General features: G+C 39.1%; 1 protein-coding gene across 2 annotated transcripts in view; it reads right to left on the bottom strand.

The window, feature by feature from the left end:
• Positions 1–1,121, bottom strand: part of CCDC80 (coiled-coil domain containing 80) — a 36,984-nt gene extending 35,863 nt beyond the window's left edge. Inside the window, exons 1-2 of one of the 2 annotated variants that reach the window (XM_023525677.1) lie at positions 889–1,121; positions 313–758 (exon numbers count right to left, since the gene is read on the bottom strand). The gene's annotated coding sequence lies outside the window, so the exon portion shown is untranslated. The remainder of the gene's footprint in view (positions 1–312; positions 759–888) is intronic. The other variant, XM_023525725.1, reaches the window with a different exon arrangement.
• Positions 1,122–10,441: the final 9,320 nt, after the last annotated feature.

Below are 10,441 nucleotides of genomic sequence, written 5' to 3'. Positions count from 1 at the left end.
TATTTTGGCCAAAGGCTAGGGGAAAGGGTGGTTAGAGAAGAAGGAAGAAGGTCAGGGAATGGAAAATAGGATGAGATCCTGTAAATTTTAAACCCCTGTAATTTGTCAGCACCTAGCAGAGACAGTTACATTAAGCAGGAAACCCAGCCCAGTGCCCCATTCAGCATGCTTGCACCCTTTCCACTGACTCTCTGATGCTCCAGAGAAAATGCACACTGAGCATATTAATTACGAGAACATTCCCATTTCATTTCTTCAAACAAGCAACAAAGAAATAAACACACCAAAGACAGAAAAAGATTACACACTTACATTGTGGCTCATGGAGATGGAATGCAGAGGGTTTAAAAAGCAATCTGAAGTATGGTCCCAAGACAATTTCCCAGATGAAATACTTTTTCCTCCCAACTTTCTTTCTCCTTTGCAAGGCTCGTGTGTGCTGCAGCTCCAGCTCCCAAAGTCGCCTATCCTGACCTGAGGGCTGAGCTGATTTCTTCTTTTCTTTCTGGCTGTGTCTTTTTACCTTCTTGACAAGTAGGGTGAGATGACAGGAGCTGTCCTTTTAAATTTTTGCATCTCCATTTTTCAGTAGTTTCTGCTCGGTCTTGTGTCTGTGTGTGCCGGTCCCCTGTGCCGACAGACAGGACGCCCCTTAAAGCGGAGCCTCAGCTATTTCTGAATCTCACTCTTTTCTCTCCTTAGAGTTCCAGGATCCTACTTATCACCCTATTCTCCGGTCTGGCTTAGTCCCTTTGTTTCTGCAAGTAAAAGCACTGGGATTAATATGTTTTCCAGGCTGAGGGAAAACACAGGAATGTGATGTTGAAAAGGGGCTTTTTTTTTTTTTTTCGTTTCCTACTCCTCTCTCCTCCCTTTATTTCTCCCCACCTTTTTTTTCCCTCTTCTTTTCCTTCTCCTTCTTTTTCTTCTTCCTCTTGTCTGGATTCAGTCCCAGGAATGCCAGGACAACCTCAGTTTTGATCCAAACCAAACTCAAACAACAGCAGCCACTGGAAATCAAGGAAACTTCACTAAGAATTCAACAGATCAGCAAAACACCGCCTCCTTCTCATTGCAGCACGTTGAGAGTACACTCGGTGGGGAGGGAGAGGGCTGTTCTTTGGGTGGGGGAAAGTTTTGAAACACTACCCATCATCATAAATCACTTTAGAATAGGATGGCTGAGGCCTTAACCCTTTCTATGCCAAGTAATCAGGAAACTTTCTTTTCCTGTCTGTACTCACACTGTACTCTGGAAGGGGAAACGATCAGATTTCTGTATCTGGCTGCTTGGTTTTCCTAGAGACATTTGGGTCAGGGTGCTTGGCTGTATGTACACAGACAGTATATATACTTATAGCTCCATGTATATATTTTTATCTCTTTCTCCCTGCTTCATGCATTTTGTTTGAGGTTGGAAAAGCCCACGGAAAACATGACTGGGTTGTTTTTATTTTATCCTAGTTGAAGATCATATTACTGTGCTCTTGTTCCTGGTTTTTTCCTTGGCGTGGAAGGAAGCTGGTAAAAGGTTAGAAATGAAAGCAATGGCTGCTGTTGCCCCGAGACTACAGTTGGCCATTACATCAGGAGAAGGGCATTAAGATCTCCAGCTCTGGGCTCTGGCTAGAGATGATAGGCAAAGACCTTCCTCAGAGGCATGAGTGTGTGCGTAGTGCAGTATTTTGCTCTCCAAAAGCTCCAGGTATCTGGAGGGCTTTAGGCAATCCTTAGAAATAGCCATATCATGTTCCAAAGAAGAGATCGATATAGTTCTATGTGTCTACCTCCTGGATCTGTCATGGCGATTCAGCTTTTAATGGTGTGGAAAGGTGCCTTAGATTATACAGATATTTCTTCCAGCTTCTCCAAGAGAATTCAGTTGGTATTAATTGCCACAGACAGTGGTGAGTCAGGGTCCTCAGAAGGCTCCCTGTAAACTAGGCCATGCTAATGACTACACTCACCGGATAAAACCTGGTCCCTAGTTGCTACCCCTTGATCAGCCTGTCTCCAATGGATCATTTGCCTTTCCTTCATATAAGCTCCCAGCACTGAATTGGAGATCTGTAGGTGGTTGAGTGTAAGGTTCTCAGCCCACAGCTTGAAGATCAAGGGGTGCCAAGAGGGAGGGCCCTTCTGTGGAGCCCTCACAGACACCTGTAACCATAATAACAAAAATGGGCTTCAGACAGACACCCTCTGTCCACTAGAGTCAGAGGAGATTTTTCCTTTCATTGACTTTACCTCTTACGTCGATCAAATGCCTGTGCTAAATTGGACAGTCCTAGATGTTATTTCCTTTCTCAAATCATGATGTGTTCCACATTATACCTTTCAAGGCCTTTTCCCTTCTCTCTTTTTATTTTCTTTTGACGTCTCCTTACTAATAACAGCTACCATGTATTGAGCGTTTTAAGGTAAGGCTCTGGGCTTGGCATTTTCATCTATTCTTTTATCTAACCCCCACAGCATCCCTAGAAGATAGGTGGGATTATTCCCATTTTACAGATGGACAAATTGAGGCTCAGAGAGTTTAAATCAACTGCATAATGTCAGTTGATTTAATGTTTAGTGGTAGCACTAAAATTTGAACCCAGGTTTAGAACTGTCTACAAACATTGTGTTCTCCTGCCTCCCCCTCTCATTTTCTTACCACATCTTCTCTTTTTTCTCCTCCTTAATTCCTTTTTGTGTTTCCCATATTCATAGGAGTCTCATTTATTTGCTCAACCAGAGCGCTTACACTTTAGATTCTTACTTTCTGGAGTCATTGGTAGCAGTACTTTTTACCTTTCTTAATAAGTCTTTAAAGTCTTTTACCCCTTTCCTTGACTATCACATGGCTTCCACCAACCTCTCAAGAATGTACACAACAATTGTCACCTGTGCTTTGGTAAAGTTGAAATACAGCCATCTTAGCGACCAGGATTTGACCCAGCTGGGAAGCCTGCCCAACCCTGAGCTGTGTCTGCCCTCCGGGGGATCTCGGGCTTTCTTCCCTTCTGAGAGCTTCAGCCACTAGATGGCGCGCTAAACACATACATGGAAATAGTCCTCCCGCTGCCCCTTCCACGTCTCCGCTATGCTTCCCCACTCACGACATGAACACCCTGGCAAAATGGGGCTTCTCATGCCCGCGCAGGATTTTTTAACCTCTATGCCTAAAGCCTTCCCTGGGACTTCAGAAAATCCTCCCAGGGAATTCCAGGGAGCACATTCCTGATAAAAGCAATTAGCAAGTAAGCATCCACCTCTTTTTTGGAGAAGCCCATTATGATATGTGATCTGTAATGATTCTCAATTTCTAGTCCATGATTTAAGAGCCCTGTATGAAGAAGTCCCCAATGAAATCTTTCCATTTTCTGTAACCTAAAAAAGAAACATTAATTAGATGAGAAGAGTGAGAAATGTGACGGGGGGGCGGAAGAAGGGGGTGGGAGGAGGAGAGAGAGAGAGAGAGAGAGAGAGAGAGATTGAGAGGAGGGATACTGATTTAATGTTGAGTCAAAGAAAGGTAAAGAAATGCAATCCAAAAGTACATTTTATAAATGCTAATTTAGGAATTCACTGACAAGAAACAGCCTGGCATTTGTCGTGTAGTAATTTAGAGGGAAGAAAGGACAGAATGTGCAAAACAGAATTGCTTTAGAGACGCTGGGGTACGGGGTAGTTATTTGATGAAAATCAGAGTACATGTAAGGAGGCCTCCAGAAGAGAGTGTGCTAACTGATCAGACCCACACTGATTTAAGGCTTCAGCAACCTGGGACCAAGACTCAGGGAAATATGTTGTCCCAGGCACCCTGGAAAAATCATGGTTTCTGTCACATGTAGTTGGTTTCCTTGCACAGAGTAACACTTGGTGGATGTTACTGTACTGGATTAAAAACATTTTTCTATTGCCTGAAAAAATCACTTGCTTAAGAGAAACAAGGACAAAAAGAAAGAGGAGTATATACAAGGTCTTTATGGTGGTCCTGGAGGGAAAACGCCTTGCCCGTTCTGTGATAACCTGTACCCCCAGCAGGAAAAATAGCAGAGCCATTTTATCACACCTTTGTGGCAGAGACAAACAATTTTCACAATGAGGATGATGCTAAAGATCTTTCCTTTCCACTTGCAGACTTTGATCAATGTTCAGTCTTAAGCCACACTTATGTCCTTCAGAATAAAAAAGAATTCTCTTTCTCAGTATTCACAGAGTAGGACAAACTAAAGAAATAAACAGTAAGGTCAAGGGGAAAGCCCACAGTGACTGTCAACTCCGGATGCTGCTGCAGCCGGAGAAACTCTGAGAAAGGGGAATCCCCCAAAAGAAACACTCTGAAATTGTCTCTGAAATGTCAACAAGGTCAAATGTTTAATCTAAAGTTGAAAGATATGTATACTTTAAAAATAAATTAAAAATCAAAGTTACCTGATAGGATAGTGGCCAAAACTATTGAAAAGAACAGGTTATTTATTTATTTTTAATTACTTTAGAGTTTATTGTAATAAACTTGAGGAAACTTAAAAGCACTTTTTTTTTCCCTAGGAAGAAAGTTATTTAATTAAGAAAGCGTCAAACTCCTAATTAGAGCAAATCGAAGGATCCTGCCCTAGCAGAGATTAAAGAGCTATGTAAATGACCTAATGACTCATTAAAAATTTTTGACATCAGTGATTTAAAGTTCAGATTTTTATTGGTTGCCATTGTGTGCAAGTAGTGTAAGCTTGTGGGCATATCAATTTGCTGTTTGAGAAGTTAGTTTTAGGCTGGGAAGAGGTGGACAGTACTGGGTTCAAGGTCTTAACCACTGGCCATTTAATACATACAAAAGATTTACATCGATCAGATTCGAAGGGGAAAATCTGATTATGCTGCTCTTCGTGCCCTTAAATATAGCCAAGAAGAGTCCTGATCCAATTGCTTTTTTGTTTCTCTCAAAAGTTCTCCAAGAATGCAGACTTTGTCCCAGAAATGATAGAGAACCAGAGCTTCCCCCTAAGAAGCTCACAGTCCACTGAAAAGGATAAACAAACATTAGTCAATTGTGCTCTCTGCAAAAGTACAGCCAACTTTCTTTTCCTGTAAAAAGTCAGTGCTGACTATGGCTGCAGCCAAAAATGCTCAGGGTCCATTCCTATCGGAGACGTTGCCTCTTTGTTGGAGCAGGCTTTATGCAGAAAGAGGCTTCCCATGGCAGCCACATATGGCACCTGAAAAGTCTTGCTTGCTATGTTCCCTTGGCTCTAGAGTCCACTAGAGTCTACAGGAGTCCAAAATACTCTGTCTGGCAAGATGAGTGAGAATGACCGACTGTCCTTTCATCCTCATTTACCTGTCTCTATCTTGGCTCTGTCTTTTGTACCTGCCCTGCTAGAATTGTCTTTTCTTTCAGTTGTTGTTTCTCTGGATTGACCCTTCATTCCAGGTTTTGATTGCATCACTCAGAATATCACTTTACATAAGGAGGCATTTACCAGCAGGATGCCAATTCATTCATTCCGCAAATATTTATTCAATGTCAGGCATTGTTCTAGTCACTAGGGATATAGCAATGAATGAGCTCCTGACCTCACGAAGTTTATATTCCAGTGATAGAAAACAAGAAACAAGAATATAAATAAGTAAGTATAAGTATACCCAGATACATGCTTGGGAGAGATTTTTTAAAAGGGAAAGAAGTAAAAGGTGATGAAGGGAAGGAGGCCATTTTAGATAGGGGTCAAGGATGATGGTCCTAAGTGAAGCTAATGAAGCAAGTCACTCAAGTATTGGGAGAGGGGAAGAACACTCTAAGTAGTGGAAACAGCATGTACACAGGCCTCGAAGCAGGCATTGCTTCACAAGTGTGTCCCAGAAGAGAGATGTTGAAAGAGTTTAGGCAAGGATATGGCAAGACCTGAAATATGAGTTAAAGGAATCGCTATGGGTGCTACATGGAGAATAGAATATGGGGGCAAGAATAGCAGCAGGGAGATGAGTAAAGAGATAAGGTACCAGTCAAGTGAATAGTGTGATAGCTTGAATCAGGGTGCCAGTAGCAGTTTAAGTGTAGAAAATCACTTCTTTGGTATACATCTTAAAGATAGAGCTGATAGGAGTAGTTCGGGGCAGAGACAAATGTGTTGTTTGAAAATCCCGTTAGACATTCTCATACAGAGATTGAGCAGACTCTTGGTACATGAGTCTGGGCTTCAAGGAGAACTGGGGTTGGAATTATAAATTTGGAAGGCTAGTTAAAACATGAGGCTGGAAGAAATCACTAAAGGACTGAGTAAGAGTGAAGATAGTCTGACCTGGCAAACAACGTTTAGAAGATGAGAAGAAGAGTAAAGGATGTGGAAGAGTAGCAGCTGGTATGGCGGGAGAAAGGCAAGAACACATGGTGGTTTTCTCTTGCCCACAACTTGAATCACCTGTGACCTCTGACTCTTTCTTCATAGGTCCTTACCACACATATATGCATTCAGTTCATTCATCAGTATCTGGGCCCTGTACTATCTCTTCTGCAGGGTTTTCCCAGAAGCTCCAACATGAACTACTCCCCTTTCTCTGAGACGATATTCTGTAGAGCATCACTCTTCAGATCATTTGGTACTTCAAATATGGGTTCTTGTTATTCTGAGATCTTTAAGCCACTGAAAGTATGGGGTAACCTTACATTTATTTCGCATCCTTCTTGGCGCCCTGCATATAGTTAAGGTACAAAACTTATGTCTATACCAATAAAATACAGTTAAAAGGAGAGATGGCAAAACCACAGAAGCAAGCCCAAATATGACTTATCACTTTAAAAAAGGAAAAACAGAGGAAAAGAAAATCTACTCTTACTGGCACTAAAAGGTCACTTAATCTCTATTTATTAGATAATAATAGTAGCAACAGAAGACATAGCATGATAAATCATCAGAATTAAAACTTATACTTGCACTGAATTATGGAATTATGAAATTGAGGCAAAGCATTTTGTGTAAAGAATGATAAATCTTCATTTAATCATTTATTTATTCTGACTGTTTATGGAGCACCTGTTACGTATTAGGCATTACTCCAGTGTTGGGAATACAGCAACATATAAAAGCTTGTGCTCTCATCTAACTTACATTCTATTAGTGAGAGATAGTACCCTAAAGAAAAAACAATGCAGGAAAAATTAATAGCAGATGAAGGAAAAACGCACTGTCTAAGGTGGGATAATCGGATATTACCAAGGGCTGGCCTTGTCTTTGTAGTTATAGGCTGCATGGAAAGAAACTTTGGCATACCTTAGCTTTTATCAATTCTTCAACCTTTAAAATTAGAGTTCAATTTTAACCATAGTCTAAAGTCTCTAGGAGCCAAATCTGTTGAATGAGGTAGATGATCAAATTGGAGAATTCTGGCCAAGGTCAAAATAATAGATGACTGCATAGTAATATTTCCCACATGGTTCATTAACTGGCTTTGGAGGAAATATGAAAAAAGGAATTGCAAAAATTCTCTGAGTGTCTGGTATAGAATAAGTACTTACTATGTGTTCGAATAACTGAAACATCACTGTCTAGTTTCCCAAGATGTCTGCTTTGAAGTTGATATTAATTTGAGCTCTGCTGTTTTTCTTTTTTAAAAAAAAAAAAAGTGTTAGTTTGTAATTACATCACAGAAAGCTCTGTTTTAAAACTACGTTGTTAGAACTTAAATACTTTTAATCAAAGTCTGTTGCAAAAATTCCAGAATAAAGATCAAATACAATGTGGACTTCAAAGTGAGTTAAAAAGTTCAAAGCAGAATTCGTTCTAAATATGTTAACAGGTAGCATTCCAAAGTTTTTATTATTATTTTTATTTAAAAGTTAAGTATGGAAAATAAAGGCATGTGGACCCTTTACAAATAATTTGTGATGGTGGATTTTGGCAGAAGCCTTAGCATTAACTACTGGGAAAATTCAGGGGCAGTACAAATAAATGTTAGTAAGTAACTACATCAAAACTGAGAGGAACAACTTAAATTGAAAAAAAAAAAATCCAGTCCCATATTTGAAGATTTCATTTATTCGTTGGATAGGATTTGTTTTGCCTATGAAGAGGCAGCACAAAATTTGCAGTCAAACAAACCTTATATTGGAATCCTATATTTGTTGCTCGGTGGTGTGACTTAGGCAAGCTGTTAACTTCCCTGAACCTCATCTATAAAAATGTGAATGGTTATTTTTTATGTAAATAATAGGGTTAATTTCTTTTTCTAATGATAATTTTATTAGCATGCTTCATGATTCAAATCACAGAAAATCCACAGCTAACTACTACAAACAACGAGGAGTTTGTCAGCTCACACAAATAAAATGTCCCAAAGAGGAGCAAGCTTCTGATTTTGTCCAGAAGTTTCCAATCTTTTTGTTTGCTTGTTTGTTTATTGTGGTTAAATATACATAATAAAGCATTTTAATGGCTTTTGAGTGTATTTCAGCAACATCGAGTGCATTCACATTGTTGTGCAATCATCACCACAGTCCATCATCAGAACTTTTTCACCTTCCCAAATTGAAACTCTGTACCTATGAAACAATAACTCCCTGTTCTTCCCTTTCTTAACAGAGTAATTAACAGAATAGTAATTATTATTCTATTTTGTGTTTCTATAAATTAAATTGCGAATGGTTTTTTGTTTTGTTTTGTTTTGTTTTGTTTACGTATGAAATGTGCCTACCACAAAGCTGATACTCAGCTAACGGTGGGGGAAATGGTGTCTGCACAAGAGTGTCATAAATTCACTTTTAGCCTAAGGCTAATGAAAAAACATGGGAAGGAGCTAAAGGGACAGATAGATGTGCTAAATACCAAATACAAAGATAACGATTAAACATTGAAAGGAGATTCACCTGTTAAGTATTTCGTGCTGATCTGTCATGAAATCAGAAGCCAGAACAGGGTTTATATTTTGTGTCTCCTTTTGATTCTCACCTCTGTGGCTGGAAGAGTCTTCTAAATAGTCTTCTCACCACCAGACTCATCCTCTCCAGCCCATCTCCCAAATGGTCATCACTTAACTCTCCTAAAAAAACAGTGTTTCATTCCTGCTGCAAATTCCTCAACAGAGAGCAGATAACTTCCAAGAGAAAACCCAAGGCTCTCTTGGCTTAGAAGTGAGTTGGTAAATAGACACCAATCCCAGCAATAACCATGGAAACCTGGAAATCTGGTGATGGTGTAAAGTTGTATCAAACTGAAAGGAGTAATGGGAATGTATGCCTGCAATATAATTCCTGAGTGGAGCTTGGCACCCTAAGATTTAGTTCTGAAAAGATTTTGAACTCTAACTAACAGAGATGAGTGTGATGTAGAAGTCTTAGAGGAGCAAGGGGGAATGTGCTTTCTCAAGGCCATGGTCCTCAGGAGAAAACTACTTGATGGTTTGAATGTGAGCTACATAAAACGCACTGGAACTATGAAACACCCAAGACACACCCCACAGGCTATATCGAATAGTGAACACGCCCATATATGAAGGGAAAGCAGAGCCCCAGAGGCTCTGCTTTCAATTAAAGAGCAGCACAATTGCATAATTTATAAATTGAAAAGCAGTGATTCCATTAATTAAGGCTTTTAACAACTTGGTTATAAAATTTTTTCCTGAGTATAAACTTGGAATAAGATGGAAAGAATTTGTTTTTACCAGGTTGGACCTAAATTAACTTGGCTATATTTAAAACTTAAAAAAAAAAAAAAAAAAAAAAGAATAAAGGCAGGAAGAAGATTGTGGTTTTAATTACATTTAGAAATCAAGTAATTTATTTTTAAAAAGTTGTGCCTCTAATTTTATTTTTAATTTAATGTTGTCTCAAACTAGATGGATGTTAAAACATGACCCACATACGTCTATTTGTGGTGAGCTATTATGTCTAAATTATCAAGATTTCTGTACGAGTGAGTGATTTTAAATAGAAATATAGCATAAAACGGTATTTGAAAGCCGGAAGTAATTTTTAAAGTGGTTTTTGAAAAACAAATATTTTATCATGCGTAAATGAATAATATTCACCCAGTTTATTGAAATGTCACAAGCACTTAAAGATTTGAAACTAATTGTTCTACAGATATTCAGAGTGTGACAATCTGACAAGTTTAAAAGAACCAATTTCTTTCACATATTTTTAATAGTAATACAGCCAGTTAAATGTTCACCCAACTATTCAAACTCAATTTACCTCAATGGAAAAAACAACCCAGTTGATTTTTTCTCCTCCCTTTTCCTCACTGTTGTTTTTTTCTAGCATCCTCACAGCTGTGTTTTCATATGCTCAGATAACATTTGAGCTTACTACTATAAAGAAAATGTTATAAGTATCAGAACTGTTCAGAATAAAGAGAGATGCCTGGGGAGGCAGTAAGCTCCCTGTTGGAGAAGACATTAAAATAGGGATTCTTTAGCAGAGAATTTAAGCATCAGGTAAGTGGCTAACCAAGGTGAATGTTTA

This window comes from Pteropus vampyrus, unplaced genomic scaffold (assembly GCF_000151845.1).
Source record: "Pteropus vampyrus isolate Shadow unplaced genomic scaffold, Pvam_2.0 Scaffold1, whole genome shotgun sequence".
NCBI lineage: Eukaryota > Metazoa > Chordata > Mammalia > Chiroptera > Pteropodidae > Pteropus > Pteropus vampyrus.
The sequence above is the reverse complement of the archived record's forward strand: the minus strand, read 5'-3'. Positions and strand labels throughout refer to the sequence as shown.